This window comes from Triticum aestivum, chromosome 3A (assembly GCF_018294505.1).
Source record: "Triticum aestivum cultivar Chinese Spring chromosome 3A, IWGSC CS RefSeq v2.1, whole genome shotgun sequence".
NCBI classification, from domain to species: domain Eukaryota; kingdom Viridiplantae; phylum Streptophyta; class Magnoliopsida; order Poales; family Poaceae; genus Triticum; species Triticum aestivum.
The window spans coordinates 569,549,008-569,562,385 of record NC_057800.1 but is presented as its reverse complement, the minus strand read 5'-3'; positions in this window follow the sequence as shown (position 1 = coordinate 569,562,385).

The following is a 13,378-nucleotide window of genomic DNA, read 5'->3' as shown; positions in this document are numbered from 1 at the left end:
GGGGGGTAGTTAAAGTCGATCTAGGTATATGTTGGGAGATCGATCGGTATACATGCATGTGTGTGTTAGAAGCAAATGAGGCACAAGGAGAAGGATAGAGAGAGAGGGATGCATGTAGGAGGTGGTACGAGAGGCATACTATATCGAGGGGGAGGAGTGTGCGAGTACGAGAACGATGAAAAGAGTGGTGGGAGTGAGGCATGGACAGTGACAAGAGAAGAGGGGAAGCTTGTGTTTATGCTAGGCACACCTGGCTAGAGAGGCATATCGATCAATGTGTGCCGTAAAGAAGGAGCTAGGGGGCCTACACACACCGTGGGTGAACGACCTAAAGTGAAAAGACGAATTTGCACGATGGAGCTAGGGAATGCTGAGGGAGGGTGAGAGGGATGCAGGCATGTGCATGCACAAGAGAAAGTTAGCGCTAGCTACAAAGATAAGAGGGTTGTGTGGGTGTAAAAGACGAATAGAGATCATATATACTTCATTATAAAAAGCGAATTCGGATATTTGTAGAATTTATCATAGTGTTTCAAATGGACGGATGTGTGAATATATATAATGGTGATACACATGGTGTGGTTATGAACATGGTATACTACATTTAATATATTTTATCTCTACTCTTATAAAAAATGGAGTTGTTGATGATGGTGTGCCTGCCATCTTGCATTATAGGCCGTCTGATTTATATCTGGCGGATAGCAAGGAAACTACGATGGTTGAAGTTGGCAACAATCATGATTGTAGATTCTTATTTAAATAGAGAAACGAATTCAAATTTAGTTTGAATTGCAGCGGTAGTATAGACATTTGGAATGCACTAAAATGTTGGCATGAGTAGGTTACATGCATTATACAGCAAGCGAAAAACTTTAATCGGACATAACATGGATTCATACTCTCTCCTTCCATCTATATAAGGCGTAATGAGATTTTTAAGACCGCCTTTGACTATTGACAAGATTAATAGTACATGACATGCACAACATGAAAATTATATCATTGAAAGAACCTTTCACAGACGAATTTAACGGTGTGCTTTGTGTAAGTTGCATGTCATATATCATTGCTCTAATATTTGGTCAAAGTTAGCATCGAAAAACGCATTAGGCCCTATATAGATGGAAGGAGGGAGTAGCTTTGAATAGCATTTGTATAGTAAAACGGGGCAAGACTCTCTCTTTGTGTGGTGTGAATAGTTTTATTTTTTTCATTTTCTTTTTGGTTGAGGGAAGTGCGAATTGATTTGGTACGTACAAGTACAATATTACTACACGTTAGGCTTGTCCCTAAAATTCAACCCGCGTCTTGTTATATCCCGAAAATTCAGATATCGTGCTCCCAAAACTGGCGCCTTCATAACCCGTGCCTTGCTATCCCGAAATTACAACGCGCGCGAAAACTCCCTGCAGCTGCCAAATCTCGACACGCGAAATCCCCCTTCTAATCCTGAGCCGAAAGGGACACTAGTTCAAATCGGTGGGGGGTACTTTTGTAACACACCCTACATTTTGGACAAGCGCGTTCCTAAGTCATGCTTCACCCCCTCCCATCGCCCCCTTTTCGCCATTCGAAATCCCAGCCGCCATAACCTCTCCGCTCCAGCCGCGAAACCCCACCCTCCTCCGCCCGCCACGTCACCGCTGCCCAGGCGGAGCCTCTTCCCCGACGACGTCGTCCACCGCAACAGCTCAACGTCCCTCGTCCACCTCCCCGGATGAGGATTCGTCGTCCATCTCGCCGTCCTGCCGGTTCAGCCGCCCCGTCCTCCACCTCCAAGGAGCTGCTCTGATGATCACCTCGTCTATCACGGCTGCTCCATCCCCACAGCGCCGCCTTAACCTGCTCCACCGGAACCGCATCATCCTCACCGACTCCTCGGACGAAGCTGAGGCCTACTCGGCGCCACCAAAGAGGTTGTACACTCATCGCATCGCACCTTCTCCTTAACTCGACCTCCCGGCGCTGACGGTGCTCCATCCCGCACCCCATGGAGCGGCTACCTTGAAGTCGGCGCCACGGGCGACATCTCCACGGTGGCTCTCCCCCAGTGCAAGGCCCCTTCGGCGGTGGCGTCCATACCAGCCGGATCTGCTGCTGCAGCTCCGGCTCTCGCTCGATCGCTCGCTCGCCCAGTTGCTGCTGCTGTTCCCCCCTTGCTCGTGCTGCTGCTCTGCTCCGATTAAGCCACACTTCAGTCAACTGAATCGACTTTTGGGTCAGTCGATTTTCAAGGGTTGGGGGGCTCGCTGGAGTTAAGGAAGAACCACCCGCAGCGGGGATGGGGGCTCGCTAGAGAGGTACCCCACTATCTATCTTAGGGTTCAGGGTGGGGGGGCGGGGGGCCTAGAGGGCTGGTCGGGGCGGCGGTGGCGAGTTGTTTTGGGGTGGCGAGGCGGCGCTGGGGCCGGCGGTTTGGCCGGTGGTGGCTGGCGGCTCAGGGGGTGCAGGTTGAAGATGAACTGCAGGCCCTCCCTAAACTACATGTCAAGTGCCTCTCTGCTACCATTGCATTTAGTTTTGATAGTAGCATTCAGATTCCACAGTAAATTTCAGTTTTGACAGTTAAGTTTAGAGTCAATAGGTTTTACCTCATCTGTTGTAGTCAGGTGGTTTTTGGTGATGTTAGTTTTACATCCATTTTACATCATCTATTGGAGATGCTATTAGAATCCCACTTAAGATTGACGATGTCTGTCTTGTGCTGCTTCAGCCTTGACGTCTTATGGCTCACCGGAGCTGCTCCAACGACAGAACGATCCATCACAACAGAGCAGTGCCCTGGACGCCGTCTACAGATTCCTCAGATCTTCCTCCACACCTCCGACAGCCACCTCTGCCTCAACTGCTTCAGCGACCAACCCAATGATGCTGAGGTCGACACGGCTACGGCAAAGAGGTTTTACACTTGTTGCATCACTTATTACTATACATTCACGTCGATCCATTAGCGCTATTTTGGTTCAACGGAAAAACATCGATCCACTGGTTGTTACCATCACTCTAAATTTCTGCATGCTCTCCTTACATAATCTCACCATATTTTTTTCGTATGCATGTCAGATATTGTACACAGTCATGCTGAACATGTAGAGAAAAAGAGAAGAGTTTTGCGCGGCAATACAATGTCATGCAGACATCGCTCCATGGTGGGTTCAATGGCAAACCCTCCCCACCCCTCTCCAGATTGCAATCCAGAGGAAGATATCCGTTCTAAGGCGGATTCGGACGCCGCTGACCACTCCTATTTACCCCCCAAGGTGTTTGCTCTACCTTGGCATGATGATGTTAGTCATATCATGCATATGTTGCCTTGCAGTGCCTACTTTTGACATCATATATGTCATCTGCTTAGTTTAGACATGTTCTATAATGCCACCTGTTTAGTTTCTATATCATATATGGGAATTATGCAGTCTCATGTCTTTTAGCCAGCCATAATATATGTGAAATGTGCAATGCCATCCTGTTTAACCAGACATCATATATTTGAATGATATCTTGCCCATCCTTTTCTTCATTACATTTCCATTTGTCGATAATGTTTGTACATTAAACTACTCTTCCTGTGAGTCAACCATTTGGGTGGGAGATGGGAAAATCTCGAGTGAAAACAAGGCCTTCAGAGCAGACAGTGCTACCTATCGAAGCAGATCTCTTGTTGGGTCCCGATAGCTCCTCAGAGATGGATTCAGAGACAGATGACCAATCCTATTCCCCCACTGAGGCGTATGCTCTAACTTGGCACGGTTATACTGCTCATATCATGCATACGGTGTCTTGCATTGCATAGTTTAGACATCATATACACAATATTCAACACCATGTTCTTAGTTCAGACATCATATCGAATGCCCTCTGTTTAGCATATAAATCACATATGTGAATTAAATGATGCGATCCTGATTACTTAGATAACATGTAGGTGAATTATGTCATGTGATCCTGTTTAGTTATTCATCATATCTTTGAATTATGTTATGCTATGCTATCCAGTTTAGAGACATCATATATGTGAAATTATGTCATGCTATCCGTTTTAGTTAAACAATATACATGTCAACTATTTCATGCCCTCTTTTTTCCACACTATCTATTGCATCTGTCTCTCATACAATGTATGTACATTCAACTATGTTTCCTGTTTATCAGCCATTTGAATTGGAGCAGGTGATGCCAGTATCTAGCGGACTAAAAACACGGTCTTCAAATAAAACAGTGCTACCTCTTGGTGGAGATAGCACCCCATTTGTAAATGCACAAGAACCAGCCCTACCACACATAACCCAAACTCTCGCAGATTGTACCCCTACTATGATGGACAGAGAACCAGCTTCACCCAATCTAACCCCAACCCCAGCCGATAGTAACCCAGTTCCTGTTAACACAGCACCATCTCCACCACAGAGCTCCCAAACAAGAGCAGTTAGTAAGGCAGCTCCAGTGCCCAAAGGGCCAGTACTATCACAGCGAACCCCAACTCCACCAGTTAGTACGCCTATTCCTGTGGAGGAAGCATAACCAGCTAGTCGTAATTTAGCATCTATCGCATTTGATGTTGTTAAATTGTATGTGCGTATCTTCCCATCTTGGAAATATTATACTGAAGATGAAGGAAAATGCCAGTTGCAGGTGTTTGTCTAGGAGTTATGTGTAAGTAATGTTATTCATGGCAATTACTTTGCTTCGTCCCATACATCCTACCTCCATGATGGTTATAATACAGCAAATTTTCCCATTTTTATCTATAGAGAAGGACCGATTTGGAAACTTAGGATGAGGTAACCTGTGCTAATACCTCTCCTATCTTCAAGAATGCTTGGTGGAAGTATCGGAATTACCTGAAGAAAACGTACTTCATCGGCAAAGAAACTCATCAAATTTCCTTACGTTCTCCCGAGACACATTTACTGGACGATGACTGGGAACGCCTTGTTCTGTACTGGTCCCGAACCAAGAATGTGGTAAAGTCTATGATCTCATTTTCTATTTTTAAGTATTATATTCTTGCGTCTTACTGTACTCTGTTCATGTAGAACAAGTGCCTAAACCTGAAGAACAACTGTTCTAATTTAAGATTCCATTGCTACCATAGGACATAGATATATGTTTGTTTGATGCTTTTATTATGTACTAGTACTTGGCAATAGAAGACTTGGTAGTTTAATCCTGTCCACCTTACTAATGAACTGGTTCACCGAAATGAGTTTCACATACTAGTACATGCTAAACTTGTTATGTGTCTGCTTGTTTCTTCTTTTAGAATGCTGATAGAATATTGGGGAAGAGTGCCTTATTAAGCAACGGTAAAGGAAGTAATGCAGATAAGGTTCAGGATAGTGACACATCCTGTCTTGGTTTAGTGTTGGAGTTACTGGCCACTACCGCTTGCACAAGCTATTCAAACTCACTGTCTGAATCAGTCCGATTTCTTAAGTCTCAACTACAAGCTGAAAGACATCGATCAGCTGTGCTGTGACAAGAAGCGGAAGGACTGCGGAAGTCCCTGGAGCATTCAGATGCATACTTTCTGGTGCAACAGCAAGCGTTGGAGGATTTTAGCGCCAAACAGGAAAAAGCTAATCAGCTTGCTAAGCTTATTGCCAGCATGGTGGATACCCAGGATAACGTTTCTTGAGCTCTTCTAAAGTTGTTTCAGTTATGCTCTTGTTTTGCTGCCGCGTTTATTTGCACTGGTGGCCAATTTTGACGGCCAGTGTATATGATATGCTGCTTTGTTCCCTATATTTGCACTAGTGGCGAACATTGATGCCCAGTGGATGTAATATGTGTAATAGCCGTGATAGCCTAGGGTTAGTTGCTTGCTTATTTATTTCCTTGTTGTCTTGTTTATTTGTTTGCTTGTAGTCATTGCAGTTCTTTTTCCGTGGTTAACTAGTGGCTGCAATAACCTATTTTTTAAAACTAGGCCACAATAACCATGGGCTAATATTTACTGTAGTGACATTGGGCCTCCTACGGGCCGTAGAAACAGTGGGCCTTCTACAGGCCGTAGAAACAGTAGGCCTTCTACGGGCCATAGAAACAATGGGCCTTCTACGGGCCGTATCATCAATGGGCCTTATACGGGCCGTATGATCGATTGGCTAAACATGGGCCAATAACAGGCCGCATTATGGCCGTAAACGGGCTAGAGTTAGAATCGTCCGTTCATGGGCCGACCGTAATGGGCCATTGTTAATAGGCCGTATTTGATGACGCTATGAAAATGGCCCAACGTATTAACGGACCACAAATGGGCCGACTATAACCACGGGTTGAATTTGGCCCACAAGCAGAAAATGACAGTAACGACCCGTAAGTAAACGAATGCTGGAAATGAGCCCAAGAATAAATGGGCTCTGAGAAGGCCGAAAGATAACATGGGCTGGAAATGGCCCAACGGAATAATAGGCCGTTAATGGGTATAAAGTGATACACTGTTCATTACGGGCCAGTTTCACCACGGGCCGTTAATGGGTGTAAAGTGATACACTGTTCATTACGGGCCAGTTTCACCACGGGCCGTTAATAGGCCAAGAGTTACATAGGGCCTCATATGGGCCGAAAGATGTCATGGGCCATACATGGGCCAGAAGTGAAAACGGGCTGGAATCATATTGGATGGCCCAGATGACGCTACTGGGCCTAATTCTAATAGGGCGTAACGGGCCTTGGGTTAGCAGGCTGTAAATGGGCTATATGAGAACATGCCGTTAACAGGCTTTCCATGGGCCGGCCCGCCACCTTTTGACCAAGTCAAATGGGCCGGCCTTTTCACAAGAATGGGCCTCTGTTGGGCCGTGCCACGTGTCGACGTATCATAGGCGCCTATCTGACCCACTGACGAGCTGTCACGTGTTTCATCCGGCCAATAAGAATTTTACACATGGAAATTTCCCATTGGTCGGGGCTGTTAATGGGTTATCGGATCCAAAACCGACCCGATAGCTTAATGACGTTCCGTTATGGTGGATGCCACGTGTCGGTCACCCTTGACAAAAGCACTTCTGTGACGCGCGATTTATCGTCATGGGAGTGGACACTTCCGTGATGATAATTTTGGTAATGTCATGGAACACTTCTACGACAGCACAGGTATGACTATCTTGATTCTGTCATAAATTTGTCATGGATGTACATGCATGACAAAAAATGCGACCTACTGTGACAAACACGTATCATCACGGAAGTGTATTTTTTTGTAGTGTAAGTCACTCGACGAGCCTCCTTGTGCCTGCTCGGTGAGCACATCCTCTTCCCTCCCGTTCTTGCACCGTAGGCCGCCGTCCCCGAACTCGTCTGAGCTGCCACGTAAGTGTACGTGTGTGCGTGTTGTGGCTGCTTCTATGCGCGTGCGCCGGCCTCACCGTGATCTAGTGCTACTTCGCCTGCTACTGCTCCAACGCCGCCCCGCACGGCGCTCGCCGACCTGCCACTTGCACGTCACCACGCCCGCATGCACCGGCCCCTGCCCTTGCTCGTGCTCGTAGTCGCCGCGACTGTGCCACCCGCGCCAACGCCCCTATCCGCTGCTGCTGCTACTGTTTACTGGCTGCCGGTGTCACCGACGCTTCCTGCGTGCGCCCGCCGGAGCACCCCGACCGCGCCCGCGCGTACACGCCCGTTTGCCTCACGCACGGCCTTGCCTTCCCTGCTGCAGCGCCCCCGCCCGCTTGCTACTGCTCTACTGTACTGCTGCTTGCTACTGTAGATGTAGCTAGCTTTTTTAATTCTACACTAAATAACCCTCTGGTCAGCCCGTAAACAACGACTAAACAAATTTTAACTGGAGCAAAACTATTATGAGGAGGTAGTACACTTCTCAAGGTTCAACTGTTTCCATTAGACCAAATCCATTTGGTGCGTGGATTAATTCCTATAAAAATGACAAAAGTCTATGTTCTGTTAACTAGAAGAACTGAAAAACAGATTCTGGAGTTGACATCCAGTAGCACTTTTCAAACGAAGTTTTGGACAGGGCAAATGGGCACTAACGTAGATGAACTTGAAACTGTCATGTAGATCCTGGAAAGATGATAAAAATTGGTAAAGGGCACTAAGCCATAGGATGAACAGAACAATAGTTATAGCCTTTTGAAAATAGCCAAGTGAGGTTTAAAACTGAGGACTTTGCAGAATTTCAGCAATTCCAGAAAATGCTTTGAACTTCGATAAATCATAGTAAATAAACCATATCTCGGATTGAAAAACTATCTACATGAAGGTTGCTCAGCACGATGAGGCGAATCCGAATACGCCGTCCGTTCATCCGCCACACATCCCTAGCATAGCGAACATGAAACTTTCCCCCTCCGGTCACCTGTCTGACACAGGTCCGGAACCGGGAAAACTTTCCCGGTTGACTTCCCCCTTCACCGGTATCGTGTAGCACCGCGTTAGAACACGTCTAGCTCTGCCTGTTGTCCTGTTATGCACTTGCTTGCTATGTATTTACTATTTCTTCCCCCTCTTCTCTTCGGTAGACCCCGTGAGGATGATGATGCCCCTGTGAACGACTACGTCACCGACGACCCCTCCTTCTCGTCTGAGCAACCAGGCAAGCCCCCCCTTTGATCATCTCGATATCGCCCATTCCATTCTCTCATGCTTGCATTAGATTTTGCTATTGTTATTGTTTGCTCCTATTCTGATGCATAGCCTGCTTTTGTAACCTGCTCATTGTTACCTACCTGCTTATCCTAAACTGCTTAGTATAGGTTGGTTAGTGATCCATCAGTGACCCCCACCTTGTCCTTGTTGCCCCTGCTTCATCATCGAAGACACGATCAACGGGATCGAAGACTAGGCCCCGGCACCGCACATCACTTTCCCCTTAGTTGCTCGACACTACTCGGTTACTATTGAGTACCGAGGGTGAGACCTCATCAACACTTCTGATGTTAACCCTGTAGTGTAGCTATTCGGTCGTGGTCACTGAGGGTGATTTCCTCCTTAACCACTTCCGATACGGCTCTGTCGTGCAACCCCTCAAGTGTGAACCTCGAGGGTGGATCCTCTTATGTTCATCTTGATGATTACATCGAGTGGAATTCACCGGGGGTGATTCCTTGGGTTTTCGCCTTGATGGTTGAACACACGGATACTTGGACTTTACCACTGCTACTTGGAAAGGCGGGTCGACCCTGAGGGGTACTCGCGAGTGATGTGGAGTCGGGTTGACCTGGAAGGTACCCGCGAGATACTTACGAGGCGTGGCCGGGCATTCTTAGCCCTTGCCGCAAGTCCTCGAGACGGGGCAACGGGGTCACATATTTCCTGAGTCTCTGCTTGTTACCACGTGCTCCTAATCCACGACAATTTGGATATTTGATCCGAGGGGCCTCGGGCCTGATAGCACTAGCCATCACGTGGGCATAGTATGGGCGTTCTGTGTCGTATGCATCAACCGAAGCTTAATAGACGTCAGCGACTGAGCGGCGCACGCCGGGTTGGACTGGTAAGCACCTTCCTTTTTGAAGGAGGTAGCTAGGTCTGCTCACCGGCCACGTACGCAACGTGCAGGAGTTCCCGGGGAGATGGCCCATGACCCCTGGGGGCATAGGTTTAGTCCGGCGTGCTGGCCTCTCTATTATGCCTAGGTTGGGTTGCGGCGCATTGTTTGGTCGAGGCCGGGCATGACCTAGGAAAGTGTGTCCGGCTGGAGTTAATCGAGCGTGGTGGGTAAGTTGGTGCACCCCTGCAGGGAAGAAAACATCTATCGATAGCCTGTCCTACAGTAACAGACACTTGGAGTTGTATCCCGATCGATACAACTAGAACTGGATACTTGTGATGAGAATTGGATTGTGATGATAACTGGGTAGTATGGCTCTGGGATTGCTTTCTCACAGGGAGTCGAGATAGGATCTCTGGCCGAGGTTGATAACACTTCTACTACTTTACTTTATTCTACTCTACTCCCTCCTGTTGCTGCAAGTTGGTGGTTTCTAGAAGATGCTAGTCTTTGATAGGCTAGGCTTTCCCCTTCTCTTCTGGCATTCTGCAGTCCAGTCCACAGATACAACCCTTTTCATTGACACCGATGCATATGTAGTGTAGATCCTTGCTTGCGAGTACTTTGGATGAGTACTCACGGTTGCTTTGCTCGCCCTTTTTCCCCTTTCTTCTTCTTTCCGGTTGATGCAACCAGATGTCGGAGCCCAGGAGCCAGATGCCACCGCCGATGCCTACTACTATGTGAAGACCGCCGCCGACGAGGAGTAGTTAGGAGGCTCCCTGGCAGGAGGCCTTGCCTTTTCGATCGATGTTGCTTTTCTGCTAGCCTTCTTAAGGCAAACTTGTTTAACTCATGTTTGTACTCAGATATTGTTGCTTCCGCTGACTCTTGCGTATTCGAGCCCTCTGGCTTGTAATATAAAGCTTGTATTATTTTATTTTGTGTCTAGAGTTGTATTGTGATATCTTCCCGTGAGTCCTTGATCTTGATCGTACACATTTGCGTGTATGATTAGTGTACGATTGAATCGAGGACGTTACAAGTTTGTATCAGAGCCGACTGCCTATAGGTAGCCCCCTTCCAACCCCTTGGCCAAAGTTGAGTCTAGTCACTGAAAAACTTTTACTAACATTGGTTGTGTGGCTTACGGGCCCACGTCGCCATTGGGTGGTATTAGGATCTTTTTACTCCTCGTCTATACTCTGGGACTCTTATCTCTCGTCTAGTCGGGTTAAACATTTTGTTAACTCTAACTCTAGGTTCTCGTAAATACTTTCTCCCGGAGACCCCCTCACTCCAGATGATTGCTTGGTGCACCAGAAGATTCTGAAGATACTTTCTATGTTTTTCTGAGACCCTTGTGCCCATCACTTTTGCAATTCCCTTCCATCGATAAACCCCTATGGATGACCAAGTACACTTGTCATTCATAAAATCATTCCTCCGTTTATCTTGTTATTACAAGATACCCGAAATCCTCTCTATTGTACCGAGAATACTTTGTGTCTACCGCCTTGCAGTTCCTTGCCACATGAATACCCCTATAGGTAATTCCTCGCACTCACGGAGTATCCGCTCATCCCTAGTTGTTCATGTGTTTCACAAAATTCTTCAAAATACTATTCGATCCCCCGAAATCCTCAGTAGCTTATTGCTCTTGTTCTTCACTACATGCTTGCATTATGGTTAATTCCATATGTCTAGCAATATCCAATTGAAATCCGTTGTGGTTGACTTTCTGATCCTATTGATTCAACATGTATGTGAATGCACACAATCATCAGTTGATCCTCATGAAATTCGTCCTTTTTCCTCAGACGTCACTCCGTACAGGAGCTGGTTCTCGACCAATCAAATTGCGTCGATTGTACCCCTAAGTCTCTTCAACTTATCCATCCTTAATCAGAGTGTTTTCTTCTGATCCCACGATTTGGAAATCTTAATTCCTTTGTATTTAAGCTTTGAAATTATCCAGAAACTTCTATATTTCGATGCCCTTGCATTACTTCTTCTGGTTGAACATTGATACTCATGTCAGATTCTTTATGGTCAACTAGATCCTTTGGTGGATTATTATCCAACAGCTCCACATATTTAAAATCCTTGTGAGTTCTTCCCCTGATACATAATGCCTTTGGTAAAATGTATCCCCTGTTTTGTCAACCATGCTCTGCTTTCAAGATTGTGTTTTCTTATTCTTAAGGTTTTTGGTATATGTTCCTATGATGCCCCACTGGGTTGAACCTATGCCTTCCCTAATCTTTGTGATCCCGAAGGATTTCATGGGTCATACCCATCTGGTATTTCACCAGGTAAAACTTTCAACACTAATACTATTTTCGAAACAATAAGTGAATGGAAGGTTATGCATTGAAGAAGTGGGAGTCGACCTTGAACCTTTGTGTTCATGCCCATGGACCCGATGTAGAATTTATCATGGAAGCTGCTCGTAAAAATAATTACCCCTTGTTATAAGTTCATCTGGTATCGGTGAATTGATCCTTCGCAACCGTGGTTCCGACCATGATCGTTCTTCTTTGGTCCCATTTCTTGGACAAGTTAAATCACTTGTCTTCGGCAGGTCAATACGCCTGCCCAACCTCTATTATGACCTACCTTCGAGTATTACCCCTGGTATCTCGAGGATATCATGCCATTGCACCAAATCTTATGGACTTTTGATGAACACTACCTTTCCCTGTCATTGTCACTTCATGGGTTCTGGGTTGTTTGTCAACCGATCACACTGATAAGTGAACCGATCCTGCACTCCGATTCAGTGACTCTAAGTAAATTTTCATTGCTTATGAGTTTAATAATACTTCGAGCCATTCCTAGCCTAATCGGCTATATCATTATCGTGGTAAATTTTAACTGTGCTACCTGGTCCTTCCCGGAGCACAATTTTCAACAATGAGCTAAGCTTACGTCGATCTTCCTCGTCATATCATTTCATCTCGAACAACAAGTTTGATTTCGAGCTTGTGTCGAATCTGTGGTTCTCATGGACTTTCACTTCATCTTTCCTTGTTGTTTGTTGTCGTCGCTGCTCGATGGCATCTTCCTAGAATCTCCCGACAAAATTTGTCGTGATCACTGTCAACACTATGATTTCTTCAGAGATGTCAATCAAATTCATGTTGGGAAATACCATCCTTGCTCTTCGATGATTGGTGATATCATCAATGACATCCTTGACTTTCTGCCAACACAGACCTGGTTGTGTTTGGTTAATCCTTACATTCCGAGATAATCTTGGAAGTGTTCCTTTGTATTTATTGTGATCTTTAGATCCAACCCTTACTTGAAACACCATGTTATCGCCACCTCGGAGCATGACTATGGTATTCCGAATATCATTGAGGACAGTGGAAACGCAATGCTACATGTCCCTTGATCAATTATCCAAACACCGTTGTATGGGTAATATCATGATTCTTCCTTCGCCCCTTTATCTAAATGCCTTTTGAACTTGCTGCCCTATCATGTATTTCCTGCTCCGCTTTTTTCCTGGGAAGGATATACTCCCAATTTTTGTGTGTAAACACGTTTTCCTTTCCATTGATTAATTTGAATAATCAATTAATCATTTTTTCTTTCCATTGGTTTGCTTAACCTTTCTTATGATCTGGATGATATAAGCAGAAATAATTCCCTGCTTATGAAAACACCTCGAGGTACAATTCAGTCAGTATGACCCTGTTACTAATGTTGATGACATTCCGGTAACCATCGATGGATGAGAACCTTGCCTATTGGTCCGCCTTGTTCAACGAGCAGGAAAATGGTTCTCTTCGCCCCTCGCCCTTGGTACCAACGTTGTTGCCAACATAATTGACAGGCTATCCTCTGACCTGCCTTGCTATCATGACCATGCAAAAATGATTAGCGCCTACCTTCTTTTAACCCACATGT